Genomic DNA, 23643 nt, shown 5'->3' on the forward strand with positions numbered 1-23643 from the left:
TTACGTACAAAACATTTACCGTAGAAACGAACTTTGCTAACGCGAGTGTTTTTGTGAGTGCCACAGTGCGAGGATTGTGCCAGTGTTGATTAGATCGGGTATGTTTGTTTTTAGCGTTTGGACGCGTTGCCGCCATTTAGGCTGTTAGATGCCTCTCACTGCCATCTTCGTCTATGTGATGTACACCATGCCCTGTGTTTGGCGTTAGCAACTTAAGCTGTTTTTAATTGAGATGCATCATGTTTTTTTTTCTAGCTTACCGCGGCTTTCTGTGAACTACTAATCCATTCCTACTAATTGGTAATTAGCAACAACATTGATTGCAGAACTTCAATCAACTTTCAAGTAATTCACGAAATTGTTAACATTGGACTGCAATAACTTTTGCTATGAAGACCGTTAGTTTAAAAGCGAGTTTCGGCAAAAAACGGAGGATACGGACAAACGGCGGCCTACAATAGAGTTCAACGAATCACTTCTCGTCTAATTCTGACTCGCTCCGTCGTCTTGAACGTTCGAAGCGGTGGTTTTACCCCAAGGTACAATATTGGGGTGTAACGTTTTCGTAACATAGTTAAACTATTTCCCCAAAAATAATCTAGTGAAAAGTAACTCCGTTGACACAATTAAATGTAAACATTAAGCAGCACGTGTTCTTTAATAACATCCCTTGAGCGGAATTGTCATTATTGGATGGGAATATTGTGACAGTTTTTTATAAAGTAGGGTACCAAGGGTAGTTAACCATAAACAATAGCTTAGTCACAGGTAATAAATAGTAGGTGTACAGTTCGCAACTGAAGAAAAACTTAAAAATATTTACACGAACTTTTATCATCTTTACTAAAAGTATGCTAAAAGTGTGCTATGCTCGTGCTATGTATTCACTGTTGGTAAATGATTTAACAATGTAGGTACGTTGTCTTAATTAAGTAAATATCGTAGCTGCTTGTGATAGAACAAGGGATTCAGTTCTTTTTAACTTAAAGTTCAAGTTTTGATTGCACGAATAAAAAAACACGGGACAATTCACAACAATTGTCCCAGTCCCAAAGCAAGCAAAGTTTGTGTTATGGGTACTAAACAACGGATAAACATACTTAAATAGATAGATAAATTCTTTAATACATAACAAACACCCAAAACTCGAAAACAAACATTCGTATTTTTCATACAATAAATATCTGCTCCGAGCGGGGATTGAACCCATGTTCTTTAACCACTGCCACTGGGCTATAGGCTCGTCAAATAAAGTCGGTTCCTATAGATATCGCAGCTGCTTATGATAAGAGCAATTGATTCATTCGTTTTGAACAGTTCAAGTTTTTATTTTATTCGACTGGATGGCAAACGAGCAAGTGGGTCCCCTGATGGTAAGAGATCACCACCGCCCATTAACATCTGCAACACCAGGGATATTGCAGATGCGTTGCCAACCTTGAGGCCTAAGATGGGATACCTCAAGTGCCAGTAATTTCACCGGTTGTCGTACTCTCCACGCCGAAACACAACAGTGCAAGCACTGCTGCTTCACGGCAGGATTAGCGAGTAAGATGGTAGTAGCAATCCGGGCGGATCTTTCACAAGGTCCTACCACCTGCAAATGCCTATTTATTAGAGTGTACATCAAATGTTCAAATTAATCAAACCCACGTACGTATGCATAAGACTGGACGGGGCCAAGGCGCCATTCAAAATTAATCCATCTTACTTAACACCTTTAGATAATGCACCCACGTACACACGTTATACACTTTGCGATTGCGTCTCTTGATGAACGAACTTCTTAATTGACACCGTGGGCCCAATTACGCAATAATAATACCTAAATATCATGGGACAATTTACACTAATTGACTTAATCCCAAACTGAGTTAAGCTTGCACTGTGGATACTGGGCAACGGATAAACATAGGTACTAAAATAAAAAAAAAACCTACGTAGAACATCCATGACTCTGAGTCAAAATACCACAAACGGGACTTCTCACGCTAACACACAAGTAATATTTACCTCGACGTTTCGACCACATAACGTGGCCGTGGTCACGAGTAGACTGAAGTGCGGTGTGTCAAGTGTTATAAATAAGTGTCGGCTTCGGGATGAATGTTCTGAGGGACGATCGGACGTTGTTAGTGTTGTGTGTCGGTGTGATGGGGTGACAATTAAAAATGACCAAGTGCGGGTAGTTCGTGATACGAGTGCCGGTCCTATTTGTGATCAAGTGCGGGTAGTTCGAAGGACTCGCGCTGCTAGACAGACTTGACACCCCACACTTCAGTTTACTCGTGAGCACGGCCACTGTAATGTGGTCGAAACGTCGAGGTAAATATTACTCGTGCGTGTTAGCGTGATAAGTCCCGTTTGTGGTATTTTGACTATGAGTAAAATACTTTATTATACATAAAATCAAAAAATAATACATAAGAAAACAACAAAACAAAAAGAGTACAAAGGCGAACTTATCTCTAAAAGGGATCTTTCAAGCTAACCTAAACTAAAACAAACAAACAAAACATAATAATAAATATAATATAAACATTGCTGTTCAAATACAGCATATCTAAAATGATTTCGTTAAGTAGCTGTTTTTTTTATTGAAAACTGTGATATCTACATAGGTACTCACGCTCGGGCTCTATAATAATAATAATATTTATTTATTTAGATTATTCATACATTTTGTTAGATATCCCATTCTATCCTACTAATATTATAAACGAGAAAGTTTGTGAAGATATTTGATTGTTTGGCTGTTTATCACTTAATCACTCAATAAAGGCCTCATGGATTTAGGCAAACAGTTATTATATAACCTTAATTTACAGATAGGATACTTTTATCCCGGATTTATATAGTTCCTGCGAAATAGCGATAAACGAATTCTTCACACACAACCCGCTAAACTTTCTAGGCTAACATCAATACCAACTTGCTCAATACCAAATAAAATCCGCTCTTATCGAATTATCGTCAAATGTGACACCTTTTGAATTAATTCATAAGTAATATAGACTTTCTTTACTAACAACATAAGAACGACCGAAAACTGAACCGGATAACCTCAAAAGGACGCTCGATTGCCTTGGGGTATTCTGCTGAATGAGTCACAAAAGTTTTCTCTCGAATTGCATCACTACATATATATCTTAACCTCCTACGTTATCATTGTCTTAAAATTGATAAATATTCATCACACCATTGCATATTTATTTTGCACACCCTTTAAATTCCTTCTTTGCGCTAAGTTAGCCCTATTTGAGCCATAGCAAGCAATGAATGTTGTACCATCTGATGCCATCTCTCAAAATCCTAGGTCTAGATTTAGATTTATTACTCGACATAATAAATATAAAAACCGTAGTTAGTAAATTTATCTATTCCTTATTATTTATTTATCTATTCCCTATTAGACGACCAGGCCTAGTGGTTAGAGAACCTGACTACGAAGCTTGAGGCCCCGGGTTCGATTCCCGTGTGGGGGCAGATATGTGTATGAAAAATACGAATGTTTGTTCTCGGTTCTTGGGTGTTTAATATGTATTTAAGTATGTATCTATATCTATATAATTATATTTATCCGTTGCTTAGTACCCATAACACAAGCTTTGCTAAGCTTACTTTGGGACTAGGTCAATTGGTGTGAATTGTCCCGTGATATTTATTTATTTATCTATTCCTTACTTATTTGCATTGTAAAAGTCGCCTGGAAGAGATTGCTCTGATGCGTTAAGGACGCCTATTGGAAACCTTTCTCTATGTACCTCTATTTTCTGTATTGCTTACTTTGTTATGATGGTATTCAATAAGATTCACTGTATTGTAATATTAGAACTATAGTGTACGTAAATAACTACGAATGTAATGTAAGTGTAAGTAATGAATAATAAACATTGCTCTATCTTTACCCTGTTTATAATAAACGCTACTCTATCTTGACCCTGTTTATAAAATTTGCAATATATATTAAGGCTATTGACAATCTACATAAATATATAGTCAGAGCTAAAATCGAGGGCGAAGTCTAATAATTTTTTCACCATTCGGCCTTGCTTGACATACTTAGTGCTTCGATATGACCTAAATTATTTAGAACTAACCTAACATACAACCAACATTATTCATGTTTAGTTTAGCTTCTAAATGTATTTAATGTAGAGTTACATCTAAATGATACAACACAGTGTGTCATAGTGTGAAGAAATTTACAGACTAAGTAAATGGAAGTTACATTGAAATTAATGTGTTCAGTACAAGAAACAAAGCAAAATATCCAAGGTTTCCCCGCGGTCCAAAAATGAGAATAGTCTTCCAAGTGTGTCCCCAAATAACCTGCAATAGTTCCATTAACGGAATGTTTTCCGATTCCCCATAATTTTTCGATATGTCTACTGAATTAGTTTGGAAAGTACCCTTCGCTTCATTTGTTTGAAACGAAACATAAATAGACAAAAGTAAAAGCAGCCGTAGCGATGATTCTGCGACTCATGAGTTCCGTTACTCACACACACGTAAGTTATTCTGACACTTTCCGCTGTAACACATACCACTTTTTCTCTGTACCGTATGGTCATAAGAAAATAGACTAGTTTTTAATTAAGTAAAGTTAATGTACGCCGGTCGTTAAGTGCACTCGTAAATTATCCAATGGTTATTGTTGGATGATCTTTTTAATTAGATATAAGACATGAAACGGAGAATCTTGACTCATTTACTGGTAGGTACACGAATAACTGTGAGTCTGTGATACCTACGAAATTCGAAAATCGAAGTTTGTGTCGTTCGGTCCATCAGACACTTATAAATACGAGAGCGAGAGGGACGGTACGATACGAACTTCGATTTTCAAACTTCGGAGTAGGCCCTCTGGCCCTATACTACGAAGTGCAAAATTCGAACTTTGTATCTTGCCGTCCCGCTCACGCTAATATTATTTAATACGAGTGAGAAGGACGGTACGATACGAACTTCGATTTTCGAATTTCCTAGCAGCCCCCCTTGACTTAAAAGTGTACACTCATTCCGTAAAAATTAAAAAATATAGTTTCAAGGCAAAGACGTGAGTAACAGCTAATTTTATACCTAATATTAACTAGCAAGTGCTCGTGACATCCGTGAAGTATTCTCCAGAATAAAAACTACTCTAAATGGGTGTCTGGAAGAGATCGCTTTTAAGCGATAAGACCGCCTATTGTCTACCCTGAATTTTGCGTCAATATAAAATTCTTGTGCTGACTTGTGGTGTGCTATAAAGATTATTTTTATTGTATTGTATTGTACCTACTCTACATCCATCCTCAGGACTTATATAGTCTTAGAGGACTTAGATAGGAATCTTCTTACTAAAATCCAACTAAATAAATCTGTTCATATTAAGTATTGCATGATTGAGTAACGAACGCCTTTACAAACTTTCTTATATATAACAGTAGGATAATAAGAATAGAAAATTGATATTAATATAAGTAACTACTTAGTGTTGTCTAATTTTTTTTTCATAAATTTTGTTTTATTTTGTAATTAATTATAAAAATATTTTAAATAAAAATAAAATAAAATATCAATGAACTGAAAGAATTTCCTTGCTCACCCGCGACCTTACGATATCTAAGCTTATGCAAATTATGCGTGTTCATGCAGTTCCGCTAAGTAACGCCTGATTCAATAAAATAAAATATCTTTATTTCAGAACATTTAAAATTACATAAAAATGGTGAGTATTCAGTAGTATTCAGCTACGTCTTAGCTAGTGTTTTAAAACAATCATACAAAACTTATGCACGGAAAACTAAACTTAAAACAAAACTATAATACAAAAAAAATAACTTATCGTCTAATTGCAGTTCGAATGAAATATATTCGATTACCTAGAAATGAAAACAGTGGTTAATCAGCCATGACTTCATAAACATCCGCAAAAAAACTGTTAGATTCGTGCCGACAACCATAACCACTTCTGTTTTGCACACAAACAAGTTTAGACCATATTCCTATGTTTTTATGGTTAAAATCTGGGTAAATTGATTGGTATTTCACAAGCTATACTGGCAGGCGTGAGAATTGAAGCTCTAGCTTAGAACTAAAGAGAAATAGGGCCGTGCCATGTTTCTCAACACTGTGGAGATTGGTTTTTACTCCTAAATCCGCATTCACATTTGTTTGTCGTGTTGTGTCGTTACGCATCAGAATGGTATCGGTTTCATACATTTATATGGTTGCGTTCACATTTATCTGATGCAGTGTGTTGTGACGGCTTGTGTTGTGTCGCATCAAAGCTATAGAGATAGAGAGATAGAGAGCATCACAACACAACGCGGTGTGAATGCGGCTTTACTCTTTCAATTTATAAAGACACCAGTGTTTACCCGCGTCTTTGCGTGCGTAAAATATTAAATTAAACAGTTTAATTCCCAAAAATTATATCGTGGTCTTCACTCACGTTGCACTAAAAACAACTGTGCCAAATTTAATTCAAGACTCTAAACCCAGCGGTTGAGATTCCGATTCTATCCCGATTCCCTTGGAATATCGGGATAAAAGTACCCTATATGGTATTCCAGATGTCCCGTTATCTACATACTAAATTTCATACAAATCGGTCCAGAAGTTTTAGCGTGAAGGAGTACCTAAAAAAACACATATTCACAAACTTTTATACTTTAGGTTTGTTTATTATGTGCCCGAGTATGGCTGGCAAAGCCACTCTTTGTTAACAGGGCGTGCAATGTAAGTGACCACTATCATTACATGTATAAGTGTAGGAAGGTCTCCGGCGGGTCTTTATAACAAGACGTTTGGCATCCAGGTGATGGGCCTAAAAACTTACAACAGCCTTATTTACAGAGCTGCGCCACTCCAGTCTCTGTTTCGCGAGATAGTACTTTTAAAATACTTATAAAATTAAATGAGATTTCGTAACATTTTAATCGGTACACAAATTTTAAAAATGTGATTCAGTCATCTTTGGATTATTTTTAATTGCATTGGGGTTTTTCATAGTAGGAACTTTGACCATATTAATAAATAAATAAATATCATGTGACACTTGACACCAATTCACCTAGTCCCAAACTAAGCAAAGCTTGTACTATGGATACTAGGCAACGGATAAACATATTTATATGGATAAATACATATTTAAATACATATTAAACATCCAAGAGAGAACGGAACTCGGGAGAACAAACATTGGTATTATTCATACAAATAAAGAATCTAACCCGGGACCTCAAGCTTCGTAGTCAGGTTCTCTACCCACTTGGCCATCCGGTCGTCGCCACCAACATGATTTGTTTAATTTTATAGAGTAAGCACTGACACTCAAATGAAGCTAGTAAAATTAAGGATAACTTAAACTTCATTCTAAATAATAAAACTACATATATTATTATAATAATATTGCATATTTGCAAGTACTACTCAGACGATGCGTCTGCGACTGATAAGCACTGACGTAAATAAATATTCCAGTATTACTGGGCTATTTTTAAAAGTCAGTAGGTATTGTGGGTGATTAACTTGACACTGTTGACCACACTGACATACAGTCGAGGAAAATCAATCAGGGGTTTTGCCAAAGCAATTATAGCTAAATTAATTATGGAAATGAAATGGCATTATCAGTTAATTAGATGCTGCCGGCTTCTCGTCTGCAAATAATGCGCGTCTGCGGGAATATACAATTTTCTAGGAAAAAACCTTCCCATGTAGGTATGTATCCATACCAAATTTCTTCACGATTGATTCAGTACTTTCAGTACAAACAATCAAACATACTCGTATTTTTAAAATATATGAGTGAGGATTATGTTATGGTTTGTTGGGTTATAAGTTATAACTCGTCAGAATATTTAAAGAAACATTGGAAAAAAAACAGACATGCAACAGTATTACAAAAACACACCTAGAATATTTAGTTCAGTGGTTGAGCACCAAATAATCTTTTTTTTTTAAATGGTGTTTTAGACGCATTATATTAAGCATGTACTTCGAAAACGGCTAAATGTAAGGGTAACTCATGATTTCGCCTCACCCCTTCGTCAGCAAAAGTAAGCATATTTCTAACCCCAGGGCATACTTACGAAAACAGTGGTAGGTACTTTTATTGTATTTTTAATCTGTTCAAGTTTCTAAGGTGTTATTCTCGAGAACAAGTTTTCAAGTCTTATAAATAATTAATTTATATCCTACTATAATATAAGTATATGCACATTACATGTTTAAGTTATACCTACTAACAAATGATGGATCCTAGTTATCTGAATAAATAAATTTTATTATTGTTATTATTTTTATATTACTGTAATAATCACAATCTAGACCGTCCGTCCCTCGTACTATCAAAAATAAGCAAAGATCCCCTACCCCCATTAGCTGTTTAGATGCCTACCTACCTACTTAATATGAATGATCCCATAGAAACATTGATCAATCTAAATTCAAAATTCTCTAAAATGGCCCGTTGGCTGAAATGAATTCCGGATACATTTCGTAAGAAAAACTTGATTATTACTTTTTTATGATTGGTACATTTGTATTATTATTAATGTTAAATTTTCCCTGAACTAATCAACAAGATGAGCTCGAACCTGTATCCTGGTTCACGACAGGTAAAAACCGTATTTATATTACATAAGAGCCGGTAACTGCAAAATCAGCATGCGTCTCGTGCAGCAATGATCGTCAACACAGCGACAGGATTCACATGCAAATGCCGACGTGTTGCGGATATTAGCTCTAGTGAAGACATGTTTATAATCAGCCAGAGCAGTAAAACTGCAGATTTTAATAAGCTTTTATTAAACTTGCAAATCGAGTTTCATCCACTTCTAGTGATCGAATCGATTTAAAAATTGGTGCGGTTTAAAAATATAGTTACGTGGTTTAAAACTTTTCCAGTCAACAACAATCACAGACAGCGAAAAAGTTTTTTTTTAATGGTGGCAAAGATATCCATGTCAGTAGATGAGTACGAGTATGAAAATACTTAACCTGTACGAAAGGCGAAACTGTTATTTCTATATTTTCAAAAATAATTACAGCATTTATACAGTAGTAAAAACAATGCGTCGTAAAATTAAATTAAACATGCAAAAAACCCAAAAAAGACATAGGAAAAAAAACATAGGTAATTATTACAATTAGTTATTGCAACTACTTAGGGATTTTTGCTATTCTTACTTAATTCCTGTGTGGGATCGTTACCTATGAGCTATAGTACTTACTTACGTATCTTCTTCATAAAAACAAACTCCTTTGCATAAGATTGCTTTCATGTAGTTGCGAAAAGTTATTTTATTTATAGCTGAGGTAGGCTTCGTCTTTACGATACGCCGCCTGCGGCTGTTGTAACATGTTAATTATTGGCGTTTCAAATACAGAGTAGGATTTTCTCTAAGCATAGCGATAGTAGATAAATAATAATAAGAATAAAAAATATTAGGAATAAGTAGGTACTTATTCAATGTTAAAATTTTAACGGTCATAATCATGCATTTTTCTTTTCAAAAATCCAATGGCTGCAGTCAGAAATACAATACGTGTAACTTAATATTATTGAATAATTTAAGAATAAAATTTTAAAGTCAATGCAATTTAAATAACCAAATAAATATTTAATTTATGGAAATAGGACCAAATAGGACTGGAACTAACTTACTCTAACCCTTAAACCTATACTAATGACACCCAGATCGACGACATTTATTTGCCGATCACTATCGTTATAATGCTAATGCATACTCAAATCGACGACATAAAATCGACCGATCACTAATCGTCACTTAGAAAAATTATAAATTTAAGATACGAGTTTTTTTTAAAGTAGTGACGATATATTTATCTTCATAGTGATTAAAAACCCGACTAAACTATTGGCAATATAAAAAGTTTGTAATCTGCGGGGGTTCTTAAAGAAATCTAACCCGAAATTTGCGCTGATACAGTCGAACAAACTGATTCATGTACAGTCAAGGGCATAAATATATGTACGTTACCAAGACGTCAAAAATATCTATACACCTTTATGCCACTAACCTTAAGGTCGTATACGTACATTTGACGCTATGTCTGTATAGATATTTATGCCCTTGACTGTATGTACCAGGGTTGGAACCTTTAAATAACCAATTTAGCTAAGATTTCCTTGACAAAAGTATGGAATGTCAACATGCCATTAGTAGCGCAAAAGTTCCACCCTACCCTACCCTGGTAGGTACATGATTCAGTTTGTGCGACTGACAAAAAATATAAAGCTTCAGAATAGTCTCCTTCAGAACGGCTCGCAGTAACAATTCACAACCTCACATTGTCCACATGTTTCTGTCAGCTAGAAAATACTTATAAGGCGAGTCCCTTGTAAGGCTGCTTTGCGGGTAGAATACCTGAAGTCAAACCGACACCATGGACTTTAAAGTATTGTTTTTTATTGTATTACATTACGATCCGAACGGTCTACAGCTTTTATAAATACATTGAGGAAGAGCGTTTCATGTAGGTGTATTCGTCAACAACATACACTAAACTATATTATGTAGTCATACCTACTTGAAATTTAATATGAAATGCGCATATATTGTGATTAGTTGACGACATTACTATTTTGTAAAAACATTATATATATGTAACTTTTCTGAATTGTTTATCGCATCTTCACTAACTAACATTATGTTAACCGTAACAAACTGATTCATGTATCAGGGCAGCATTAATTTCGCTATGAGTTTGCTAGATTTCTCCGAATATACTCGTACGGTATTTTGAACTGCTCTGGTATAATACATATCTAAATTCAGCCTTGGTATTGGAATGTATGGAATGTAATAAAAATAAAAACATAAATGTGCACTTATCAGCTTCTGTTCATCATTCGTTTTTTTTAATTTGTAACAGAGCTTGGGTTAAACATTATCTCATCATGGAGTAAAAGTTACAAGAGAGAGCTTTAAGCGGTTAATAAGTAGTTACAAATCCCTCCAGAGTGGCACTGCAGCAGCAAGCGTGTCTCAAATAATAGAGTAATTAAATTAATAAATGTGTATTCAGCTTCTGTTAACTTAATATTCGTTTGTATGGAGTGACAAAAGTTATTAAGTTAAAAGTAGTTAATTCCAGAGTTACCTGTTTATCGTTATAATTAGCTTCCTGTTAAAACGTTGACTATTGCGTTGTATTTAACACTTTTCGACGGACACCAATGTATAAATGATTGTTTGCCTTCCCTCTACCCTTTAATTCGTTTATCGTTATCTATCACTTTGTCGTTTGTCTTTTCAACGCACATTCAAAACAGAGGTGACAGCCCTTATTAACACAAAGAGCTCAGTGAAATAGTAGTTTCACACAGTCAACTTTATTTATATTCAGGATAAATCAAACTTGCCATGTATACTCCTCACCAAATAGTAGTAAAACGAACCACCGGAAAAAAAACAAAAGCGAACCGATAATTTTGAATTTTGTTCTTCTTTTTAAATTTTGTTCTTTTTCGGCCAGCTGCACGCCATAAAGGTTTCGCTATGTTAAATTTAATTTTATGTACAGGTCAATTCACAAGAGCTGGCACGAAAATGGATTGAACGAAAGTAATGTCACTTAGATTTTTTGTATGTAATGACAGATGCATGTCATATTCATATTTCATTCACTCATTTAATCCATTCGTGCCAGCTCTTGTGAATCGAGCTATAATAGGAATAAAGGTGTAGAGCAGCAATTTAGTGAAAATCTCTCTAAAGTCGTTAAACTTAAGCTGTAAATTTAGGGCTTCACAAAAATACGTGTAACAAGAAACCTGCTCACTGGCGCATTTCGGCTTATACAGTGATGTCACGGTCAGGGACCTGATGATGTAATTAATGGCCTTGTTTGGAATCCAAGTGGTTTAAGTACCATTAAGTAGATTGTTTATTTATTAACAAGTCTTTGCCCTCAGTATTCGCGTGAACCAAAAATCTGACAGTTGAATCGGAATCCCGTGAATTGACTAAATTCCTGCCGGAATCTATTGGTAAAAATCTTGATACAGCGTATAGTGTTGCCAGATGTCCGGCTTTAGTCTGACATTTTTGACTTTTTACGGAATCGTCCCGCCAAATATTTACTTGTCGGGCCAATTCGGCTTTTGTATGGCTTCTTGTCTGGCTGTCGCACGACTCGAAAGTCGTGCGTCGAGAGCAAAAATTCAGAAATGTTATTGTTGATTTATTACTATGAAATGTTCTCCGGTTTTTAGGGTAAAATATCCGGCGAAATTAAGCGCCAAGTCCGGCTTTTGTGTTTTTGGACGTCGCAACCCTTACAGCGTACAGTTAACTACAAAGATTAAGATACAGCCAAAGTTAACTCAATAAAGTCCCGTATACATATTTTTGGAACTTTGACCGTATCGATCTCCTCGTAGTTGACTGTACATACGCTACGAGCAAGACTTCAAAGTGTCTTTCATTACTACTACCATTAGACGCTGTTTTGGGTTCAACATGGTCTTTGTGGGTTCAAGTGGGCGGGTGGGGCGAGCATAAAGGGTTCTGTAGAGTCGATGTTATCGCCATCTCTGATAACAGGACCCCTCTGGCCAGCTGCTACTGCACATCTGGACTATATCACTATAATCAAAAACACAGTCCTCCAATGCTTAGTGATACTATTTTTCTGAATTTTTACATGGAGTTCAAGAAAGAATCATCGTAAATAGGTGATAGTAGTTGATGTTCTATGTGAAGTTTTGTTTTTATTTTAAAACGGAAATTTAGGGTCTGCTATCAAGAAATCATAAAATGTAGTTTCATAAAGTCTAATAGTATTTATATTTCACAGACGACCGGATAGCCAAGTGGTTAGAGAACCTCACTACGAAGCTTGAGGTTCCGGGTTCGATTCTCGGCCGGGGCAGATACTTGTATGAATAATACGAATGTTTGTTCTCGGGTCTTGAATGTTCAATATGTATTTAAGTATGTATTTATCTATATAAGTATGTTTATCCGTTGCCCAGTATCCATAGTACAAGCGTTGCTTAGTTTGGGACTAGGTCAATTGGTGTCAAGTGTCCCAAATGATATTAATTTATTTAAAGCTAAATAATTATTGATTTATATAATAATTGAAGATTGCGTATGAAGAATAAACATAATATGTATACTTATTAATTATGTACATTGTTTGGATAACTATGCAAGTACTTGTACCAACCAAAAGTATAATCTGGGCATCGTTTCTACTAAAGCAATTAAATAGTAACGTTCTCAAATTGTTTTCATTAATAAAAATATCATGGGACACTTCACACCAATTCACCTAGTCCCAAACTAAGCAAAGCTTGTACTATGGATACTGGGCAACGGATAAACATACTTATATAGATAAATACATACTTAAATATATATTGAACATCCAAGACCAGAGAACAAACATTCGTATTATTCATACAAATATCTGCCCCGGCCGGAAATCGCACCCAGAACCTCAGCTTCGTAGTCAGGTTCTCCAACCACTTGGCCATCCGGTCGTCATTTTTTTATGTCAACTACAGAACTTTTTCATTTTTATAACCCGCTTTGTTTTTTTTTGGGAAGGCACACTTTCCGTTAGAAAAAAATATACAACCGAATTAATACCTCCTCCTTTTTTTGAAGTCGGTTAAAAAATAAACATCCATAAGGAATAAGAAACCTTGAGGAAGGTACCTAAGGTTATTTGACTTAGGTAGTTTATTTTTAAATTTATTTGATGTCTCACTAAGCTATATTAATGAGCCGGGTAAACGCCAAAAGTGCGTAGTTATCCGTACGTACAGTAACTCTAGTTTTATTAGCACCTACATTCTTTCTAACCGAAATACAAAACAGACGCTTCAATTTACAATCAATACAAATTGTAAACATTACTATTGTTTCCCAGGGCTTAGTTCATGATAATGCAACACAATTAACTCCTATTAGAGTTCGAAACGTGTCAGTGGTTTGTGTGCTGGTGATAGTTTGGTCTGAAACATTTGTTGATTTATGTGGGAGCTGATGGTAGAGTGTACTGCATGAAGGTAATATTGTCTTAGATATGTTGCTATCTTGAACGTGTTTGTGGTGTAGAGTAAAGGTACTTCAGAAGATGGAAGATCATTATGTCAGCCGAAAGACGTCCACTGCTGTACATAGGCCTCCCCCAAGGCTCTCCACTCAGACCAGTATTGTGCTTTCCGCATCCATCGCGATCCCGCGACCTTAACCAGGTCGTCGCTCCATCTTGTTGGAGGCCTACCCACAGCTCGTCTCCTGGTCCGCGAACGCCATTCGAGAACCTTCTGATCCCATCGGCCGTCAGTCCTGCGAACAATGTGCCCGCCCACTGCCTCTTCGTTTCGCAATCATTTCTGATTCTATCCTGCAAAGAAACCCCGAGTATTGCCCTCTCCATAGCCCTCTGGGTGACTTTAAGCTTCCTCATGAGTCTCACTGTTAGCGACCACGTCTCAGATCCGATGTCATCACTGGCAACACACACAATATGAAAGATATATTCTTCCAAGTCAGTGCACACTTGATAGATTGGTCTTAATCGTTGGTTGTCGTCCAGTAGCAAACTTTCATGGCGATTTTCTATAGGAAATAGTGGAGTGGGGTCTTCTGGTCGTAGTCTGAAGTTTAAGTAGACGAGCTTTATGTTGATTTACTTGAGAAATTTCTGGAGTCCGGAGTTTGTGTGGGAAATAAATAGCTGCTGTCACTTCCACATCAGGTCCAGGGCCCTTTTTCACTTATTAGAGGCCCTGGGCACAAACAACATGCTGCATTCGGTAAGCCTGATTTTCAGGCGAGAGTGGAGTAGCTATCGGTTATCGTTTGGTAAAGGAGTGGGGACTTGGGGGCCCCAATGCATCGCGGGGCCCTGGGCACGTGCCCAGTGTGCCCAGTGGGAAAAGGGGCCTGTTAAGGTCCCTTAGTCGCCTTTATCACCCACGGGAAAAGATGGGTCCGTCCTTTTTTAAAACCGGGCACGGCACGGCAAAAGAAAAAATTCGGTTACAGTTTAGAAAGAAATAGAACTTATTCTATTTTAATCAATATGCAGTAGGGCAAGCCTTCGACTAATCTGTATTCCAATCACCTCTAACCTTCCCTCTCATTTAAAAATTTCGTCACCCTTCAGTATATAATTCCCTAAAACTTGTCTTCTACCGTCATTAACTTTTTGTGAAAAAGATGCCTTTTTATTACAGTAGGTACAGATAAATAATCCTTTAAGTCGAGCCAAGAACGCCAATATCGTATCAGATATCTTTTTTTTTAATCTTCATTTTATTATGGAACTTTGATCAACGAATGAACATGTAAGTTCTAAAAGGCCTTAGCATATAAAAACAATATGACAACAACGCAATGTATCACTAAAAAGTCGAGCCAAGTGAGACACGACATGTCCTCCAAACCATACCACCCTTACCGAACTTCGTGATAGAAAACTTTCTTATTTACTTCAAAATAAAGAACCATACAAATAAACGAAACACGCAATGGATAACGGTATTTAAATATTCAAAGCTATTGCATCGCATGACAAACCCACGGCAATTTGTGCCGACGCGTTCCCATAGCCACCGTACCCAAACAATAACCCCTTAGTTCAACAACTTACAAATCGTGGGTAGATTTCGTCATTTTACTAATAAAGTAACTTTTTGCAAGCGTTTGATTATGATTAAGAGACCGGACATTTTTGTACAATCGGCAAATTAAATGAGTTCTGACAGTAAGGTTGCGTTTCCACCAGAGGTGTGCGAGGATGCGCTGGGAAGAGTGTGTTTCTTGTGAACCAATAGAAACGCTTTGACCTATCCTCGCTCAGCACAGTTCAGGTGGAAACAACTTAGTAGAGCGAGGACTCACACTCGCATATTGATTACTCACCCAGACAAGAGGTCGCTACTAAGCAATCAAATAATGATTCCCAGCGCTGGTCCCTATTTCTGGTTTTTCTGTGCATCCATGTCTCAGCTTGTATTTTCGATATGGTTTTCACGGGATAACTGTAAAAAGCAATTAAATAATGATTCCCAGCGCTGGTCCCTTTTTCTGGTTTTTCTGTGCATCCATGTCTCAGCTTGTATTTTCGATATGGTTTCCACGGGATAACCGTAAAAGTACCTAACAAATTTGGAGTTGAAATACAAAAGTGGCTGACACATGACTGACACAAACATAGGTATCTAAATTAACTTATTCTTGCAAATTGAACACAAGTAGGTACCAACTTCAAGCAGAGGCTGTATTGTCTAACTCTAACGCACTGATGTTCGCGATCGCATTTGCCATCTCTTTCTACCCTCGTCTTATACCGTGTGACAGAAATGCGTGGTGAATATTGGTGTCCCTTCGATGTCGCTATAAAAGATTTTGACTGGTAGCTACAAGTGCCTACTCGGAGGTGGCCCCTAAAGTTCTTTAATTCGGTGTTGCTAGTTATTTAAATAAGCTAATAATAATATCAAACGCTTATGAATGTCCAAAAGCTTCGGCTTGTCGGACCCTATTGACCCCTGGTTACCAAGGCCGCCTTACGCAATGAGATGGGAACCGCACTCAGGCATACATAACGAACTTAGAATTGAACTTACTTTTATTGTTAGTATTTAGCAGGTTTTTAGCTTTTGCGTTAGCTACGTGTGAATGAGTTTCATGGTCAATTTGATTCTTTACTTGCTATTCAAGTTTTTAAACTATTCACTTAGTAAGTATTATGTTCATCCAATATCCAAACTGTTTTATTTTCATAAAAAAAACGAAACGAACTTTCAATTTCGTGTAGGCACCTAAAACCAATAAAAGCCTTAACCTTAACATCGAAATTGGGTCAATCAACTTTTTTACCGACACTAATCTGTTCGCGACATTTTTCAAAAAATTGCAGATTTTTGTAAGTAAACATGTTTTTTCTGTAATTAAATAGATGGTGTACATGAATACATGCCATCCTACGTAAGTTCAACCTATTAAACCGTGAAATATCTTGTTGGAAGTACGATTTTTTGGTAACGCCAGAGACAATTTTGGTAACGCAGGAGACGCCCAAAGTGTCGGTAAAATAGTTGATTGACCCAATTACTCCCGCATACAGTCGCGGAAAAAAATATGTTTATGTTTTCAACTTGTGCCATTGCAATATACATCTTCAGGTACACTTACTTTATACAATTATACACATACTTTTCCTACATATTTTATTGTAAAGTCTGTAGGAAAAGTGTGAGCGTATAAAATAATCTGTAGAAAAATATGTGTGGTTGCGTGTGTAAGTGTAAACATGTATTTATATTGCAGTACAGTTGGCAAATTTTTGATAGTACGCAACTCCGACATGCGGCATCTTCATCGTATTGTGAACCTTTAAGTATAGTTATTATGGTTATTTTGAAGTGTAGGTATAGCAACGTGGAGACAATGAGATGATTTCGCAAAAGTCGGCTAACTTGTTGCGCTCCGCTTGCGCTCCTCAATGGTTGATGATACGGATCTTGACGATTTTGACACTTAGCGATATAACGTGACGTACCGGATCCGTATATGGCTACTACGCACAGGCAATATTGCTGTATTAAGCAAGATAGTTCTAGGTATCTAGCTAGGTAGGTAGTGTTCCCGAATGGAGACCGCGGATCGGCAAGCGTAACGTAGGACCTTCACCAAAACGAGATTAACGGATGACATGGTGTAAGCCACGGGTTCACAGTGGATGCAGGCCGCTTACAACCGAAACAACTAGAGATCTATGGGGGAAGCCTATGTCCAGCAGTGGACGTCCTACGGCTTATATTGTGATGAATGTAATGATAAAATAAGCTAGTAAGATTCTAGATTAGTCAGAACTAAGGTCATCGATATAGCTCAGAGAATTATCAAGTTGAAGTGGCAGTGGGCTGGTCATATCTGTCGAAGAACCGACAACCGCTGGAGTAAACAAGTTCTTGATTGGAGACCGCGTCTTGGCAAACTTAGTCTAGGACGCCCTCCGGCCAGGTGGAGTGACAATCTGCGGACGGCTGCTGGTAGAAGCTGGATGCGTCTAGCCGAGGACAGGGCGCAATGGCGCTCTTTGGGGAGGCCTATGTCCAGCAGTGGACTGCTATAGGCTGATGATGATGATGATGAGTCAGATTCTATGTCACTTGTAGTAAAACTTACTGCCTACTCTTACGTTACTTTTCGTGGGTCCAGACCTCTTCATCAATATTCCTCCATTTTGCTCATTTCTTGTCTCTTTTCTTCAAAATGTTTTTAGTGATCATCAAAATCTTAGCGAGCAAAGTGCGTTGCTTATGTTGAGATCCTATTTAGGATGGGTTAGGTTAGCTTAGAACTGCTTCAAGCTTGGAAAACTCCTTAATTATGCAGAACCGGAGCTTCACTCGACTTAGTCTCATGAATTTTACTGATTTCGTTATGAATATAATTAGGTACCTATTTCAAGATAATTTTAAATTAAAGCGTGTTAATTTTTTGTCCTTTATTATCTAAAAAAATATCTAATCAGTTTTATGTTATAACTATTAAATTGGAGCAAATGACTCTTTATCGAATATACCATAATACGCAAGTCAGAAAGGGTTAGCCTCATCGTTTTAGAGCGATCTCTTCCAGGCAACCTTGATTAACGGAGAGGTGTAAGGAAATTAAATATCGTCATTATTCTTTGATATAAATTTTATGATTATTTGGTGCTCCGCTGAGTACTAGGTCATAATTTAGGACTCAAACCCACCCAGATTACTGATGGAGTCGCGAAGTGGACCAACGTCATAAGTCACAGCTCAAATATGCAAACCAATGCTAACTAGGCAAGTAACGGCGCTCAAATTGATTACGTCTCCCAAACAATGCTCCGACACAATACGTTACGAAACTACGATTGAGCAGAGAAAAAGCCGAGTGTGGGAAAGATTAGGCCGACAGCAAGTGAATGCAGCGTGAGTGCGTAATTAGCTTAAACTAAATACACTGTTCGACACTGCTTTAGGGATATAATAGTATTTTTTTCTCGTAAGCATTCACATTAACGCCTTAATCGCTTTAAAGAAGTAGGAGCAGCACCTGCTATGAATAGAGGAAAACATAGAGGAGGCCGTAAGTGTAAGTTTTTTTGATGTAATAAACGTACCGAACGTATTCGCGTATGTTTGTTGATTATTATAATTTGTGGAATGACGTCGTATCTCTGCCGGAAAACTACTGTTAGACATGGCCTTCGGCAAGGGTCTTCATGATGATCGGTTTTATGCTACCCGCAGCCAATGCCTTACCGTTATCTTTACATATTCATCCATCCCCACCTTGCGGGAGGGCTAGAAACATTTCACATTCCTGTCATGGTCGTCATTCTAGAACCTTTGAACCCTAACAGCCATCGTGCAATAGACCCACCTACTGCTATTTTAAGGTGTGCAATTTTGCTGAGCCATGCTCTATTAATTCTTCTATGGATTCCCTCAATTCAATCCCGCAGGGATACTAAGAGCATTATCATTATATCAGCCGTAGGACGTCCACTGTTGAACATAGGCCTCCTCCGTAGACCTCCAGTTACTTCGGTTGGAAGCGGCCCGCATCCACCGTGAACCTGAGGCTTTAACCAGGTCATTTGTCCATCTCGTTGCACTCGGAGCATTGTCCATTAGCCCATAGCTCTTCAAGTAGGTACTCAATCTTACTACTACTTATTTACCTGGCTATAACTATGTACGTACGACCGACGTGGCGGCGAGCGCATTCTCTTTTCATTGCGCTCCCGATAAGCTCACCACAGAACGGTTGATTAATAACACACGCAATGTATTAGTAAATTGGTGCCGGTCGCTCATAGCTGTAACCACGTTACTTTTGTTTTGAATCACGTTCGTGAGAGCGTTTTAAGTAAGGTAAGCTAATGTTATGAATATTGTTATGATACGACAAAGTTCACCTCTGTTGTTTCTGTTTCTAAAACATGGCGGTAAATTTTCTCAAGTATTCGTATGACATAATAAGCAAATACAATGCAGATCTAACACGTTCGCAATCAAACAATCCTTTTGTTAATGAGGTATTTTTAAAGCACAATAAATTTTAAAGTCACGAAAAATTTAGAAAAAACTGGTAAGTCAAAATCGACAATTCCTTACCAACGTGCTCTTGCTACCACATCCACAACAACAACACAACACCATAACACATTACTATAAACATACATTCTATTTTTTTGAAGTTCAGGTACCTATTATGAATCAACAGATAGGTAGTTATAGCCATGAGACAGACGGACCAACAGACAATAGAGCCTTAGTAATACGTATTTGTTGGCACTCTGCGGGTACAGAACTCAAAAATCTGATGAAAGATGATAAAATTGACTAAATTGATACGACTATGCTAACACTCGCTGGTCTTTTATAACTTTTTAATGTTTCTGAACACTTCTTACTCAAGAATAAGCGGATTAAATATTGTAAACTGATATACTTACAGTCGAGTGCAAAAATATGGATTTGTCTAACCCTTCAAAAATATACCTACCAAAGACTCATATGTACTACATACTTTTATTCCGATGTAATAAGGCCGTGGTAACATAATAATATTATCGAGTGTTTCGAATAGATACATATTTTTGCAGCTGACTGTATCAGTGCGCAAATTAATCTTTCAAAGATGTCCGTAGGTAATCTTTATTTTTTTCTGCCCGATTCACGCTAATCACTAGTTCCCATCGCTTACTATCGACAATGTGCAGTGAAATTTTATAAAGACAAGAAATTTCATGTTACGAGCAATAAATTTACAAGTAAAAAGCTTATTTACGCGAGTTTCTTTTGGTCTACGTATTTAAAAAGATGTTGTGTAATGTGTGAGAGACGGTGCGCTCGTTAGCACTGGCTTTCAAAGAGATAAAATATTGTGTACAGTGCTTCGGTTCCGTTTAAGATATTTAAGAACAAAACAGGATAATCGATGTTTGTGAGAAAGTTTACGGATGTGACCGTAGCTCTTTAATAACATGTCACATATTATTATGTACTTACGCTGAATTTGATGCTTTTATGCGTTTTTTTACACACGTCTATCGGTGCCAGATCATGAAATATTTCTTGCAAATTTTCGACCTCTTTTTTTTTTTTATTATGGGGAAAACGAGCATACGGTGCATCTTATGGGAAATGATTACCACCGTTCATGTGTACCAACAACTCAAGGAGACCGTTATTCATTTTCAAAGTTTACCGTTGTCGCTTCAGCAAATTTTCAACATAAGAGACTATATGAACTGCTTTAAATTTTTGTCTTAAATTGTTGACTTTTAATTATAAACTCTTTATTATCGGAGTGTACCTATTGCACGAGACCTCGATTAGGCCAGCTAATGTGGCGTTATTAGCACTTCAAGTGTCCAAAACATTAAGAAATGCTGATTAGGCATGATAATACGCTTATCGGACGTGAAAATTTAAGCTAATGACAATATATTTTAATGAGTCAAAAAACAATTAAATATAAAATAAGGGATTCGATTTGTAGCATTCGAACATGGCGGATGTAGATAATATCTATTTTTGCTATTTCTGTTTCTTTGGCTAGTTGAAGTATAATTTTGATAGTGTTTTATGCGGCGATTAACCTTAACAGTGAACAGTGATCACAAAATGCTATATTGCTCTCGTGTCTGTCATTTTTTAATGCGCAGTGGTCTCCACATGGTTTCTGGAATTTTACTATCAAGTTGCAAAAACTACAACCACCGTACAACGTGCCTCTCAAAGAGAATTTACTTCGACACTGGCAAAATTGTCCTATTAATTAGGACAGAAAAGCCATATTTTAAAAGAGAAGAAGAGAATATAAAATAAAAAATAGAAATAGAAATCATTTATTCTTGACAAAGTACCATAACTAAAAGATATTAAAAATTAAAAAAACCGGCCAAGAGCGTGTCGGACACGCCCAAATAGGGTTTCGGAACCCTATTAAATTAAGTAATATTTTTCTAAGGACTTTGTATTTTATACGGAATCTTCCACGTTTAGGTATATTTTATACCTGAGGCTGCTATTTACTCTTAAACTACTAATAATTCTCAAGCAAACTTAACCGTTATAGTTTTTCTTGTAAATTTGATATACTTACTAGCTTACTACCATCCTGAATTTTTTCATATTTTTCCACCCACTGGTTTAGATTTTAGAGGGGGGGGGGACGCTCGATTTTAATGAAAATTTGCACTTTAAAGTTGAATATTTCGCAAACATATCACTGAATCGAAAAATACCATTTTGTCGGCATAGTTTAAATATATCCGTGCAAAATTACAGCTGTCTAGCATTGATACTAGCAGCCGACATAGAAACTATCTTCATTTTACAGAAGAGGGCAGTCCGGTCGATCTACACCCTTGGCTCCCGAGATTCACTTAGAGAACGCTTTAAGGAGATAAACATCCTCACAGTAGCTTCACAGTACGTACATGATGTGATATTGTATACACACAAGAATATCGAGTCCTTCAAGAAAGTGTCAGACGTACATGATATCAATACTCGTAATAAGCACAAGCTTGCAGTTCCTAAATTCCGTGTACGGAAAGTAAGCAAATCTTTTGTGGGAAACTGCGTGAGATTTTACAATAAAGTTCCTGTAGAAGCATGGAAATTGCCACACAACTCTTTTAAAGAATACATAAAGAGTGCACTCCTGAAGAAAGCTTACTATAAAGTTGAGGAGTACTTATGTGATGATGCGACATGGCCAAAACTGAAAGCCGATGAAAATTGGGATGTTGAATGTGTGATGTGATGTACTCGTGTTTGTGTTTGTGTGTGTGTGTGTGTGTGTGTGTGTGTGTGTGTGTGTGTGTGTGTGTGTGTGTGTGTGTGTGTGTGTGTGTGTGTGTGTGTGTTTATGTTGGTGTATTTGTATTGTATAGTGTTGTGAAGTGTGACTTGGCAGTGTCCCGGCGCATTTCGTGTCTAGTTTCTGGTTCTGTTGCCGTTGTCGCTTTGCAGAATTTAATTTATAATATTTATTAGTTTGACATTTGGAGACCTTATACATCTCCATTTCTTTATTTTAATAATTATTATTAGTTTTTGACCTTGGAGGCTTTTTACACCTCTGAAGATTGTATAATTTAATTAATTAAATTAGTTTACCTTGACATTTAGAGACTATATACATCTCTGAATTATTTAGATTAGGAATTTTATTATTAACATAGGGACTGTATACATCCCCTTGCTGTATAATAATTTTATTATTAACTCAGGGACTTTATACCCTTGTTATGTTTAAGGCTGTATATTGTTAAGCTTATGGATTTTAAACTTTTATATTTTTAGTTTAAATTCTAGTCACAGGCTCGCGACGTCGAAGTTCCCAAGACGATCCCATAGAGCTTATGGGAACGGAAGCAATACCATGCCCTCGGTACCGCTCTGCTTTCAGAGCATGCGTGTGAGCTAACTTTGGGGGCGGCAGACGTGAACTTGCCTTCGAAATCCAAAAGCTTAATGGTTACTTGACCTGAAATGTATATTTCAGAACTAAATTATTGTTATTATTATAAAAATAAATGACGGTGGAAGCATTCTACACTTCCACTGAACGTAGATATAGTTTAGATATAGTTAGT

The 23643-nt window shown here is 36.8% G+C and overlaps 1 protein-coding gene across 2 annotated transcripts in view; it reads left to right on the top strand.

The window, feature by feature from the left end:
* Positions 1 to 6: 6 nt before the first annotated feature.
* sas (stranded at second transmembrane protein) overlaps positions 7 to 23643 on the top strand; it is a 71034-nt gene continuing 47397 nt past the window's right edge. For both annotated transcript variants that reach the window (XM_074094559.1, XM_074094560.1), the window contains exon 1: positions 7 to 98. The gene's annotated coding sequence lies outside the window, so the exon portion shown is untranslated. The remainder of the gene's footprint in view (positions 99 to 23643) is intronic.

This window comes from Choristoneura fumiferana, chromosome 11 (genome assembly GCF_025370935.1).
Source record: "Choristoneura fumiferana chromosome 11, NRCan_CFum_1, whole genome shotgun sequence".
Lineage (NCBI taxonomy): Eukaryota > Metazoa > Arthropoda > Insecta > Lepidoptera > Tortricidae > Choristoneura > Choristoneura fumiferana.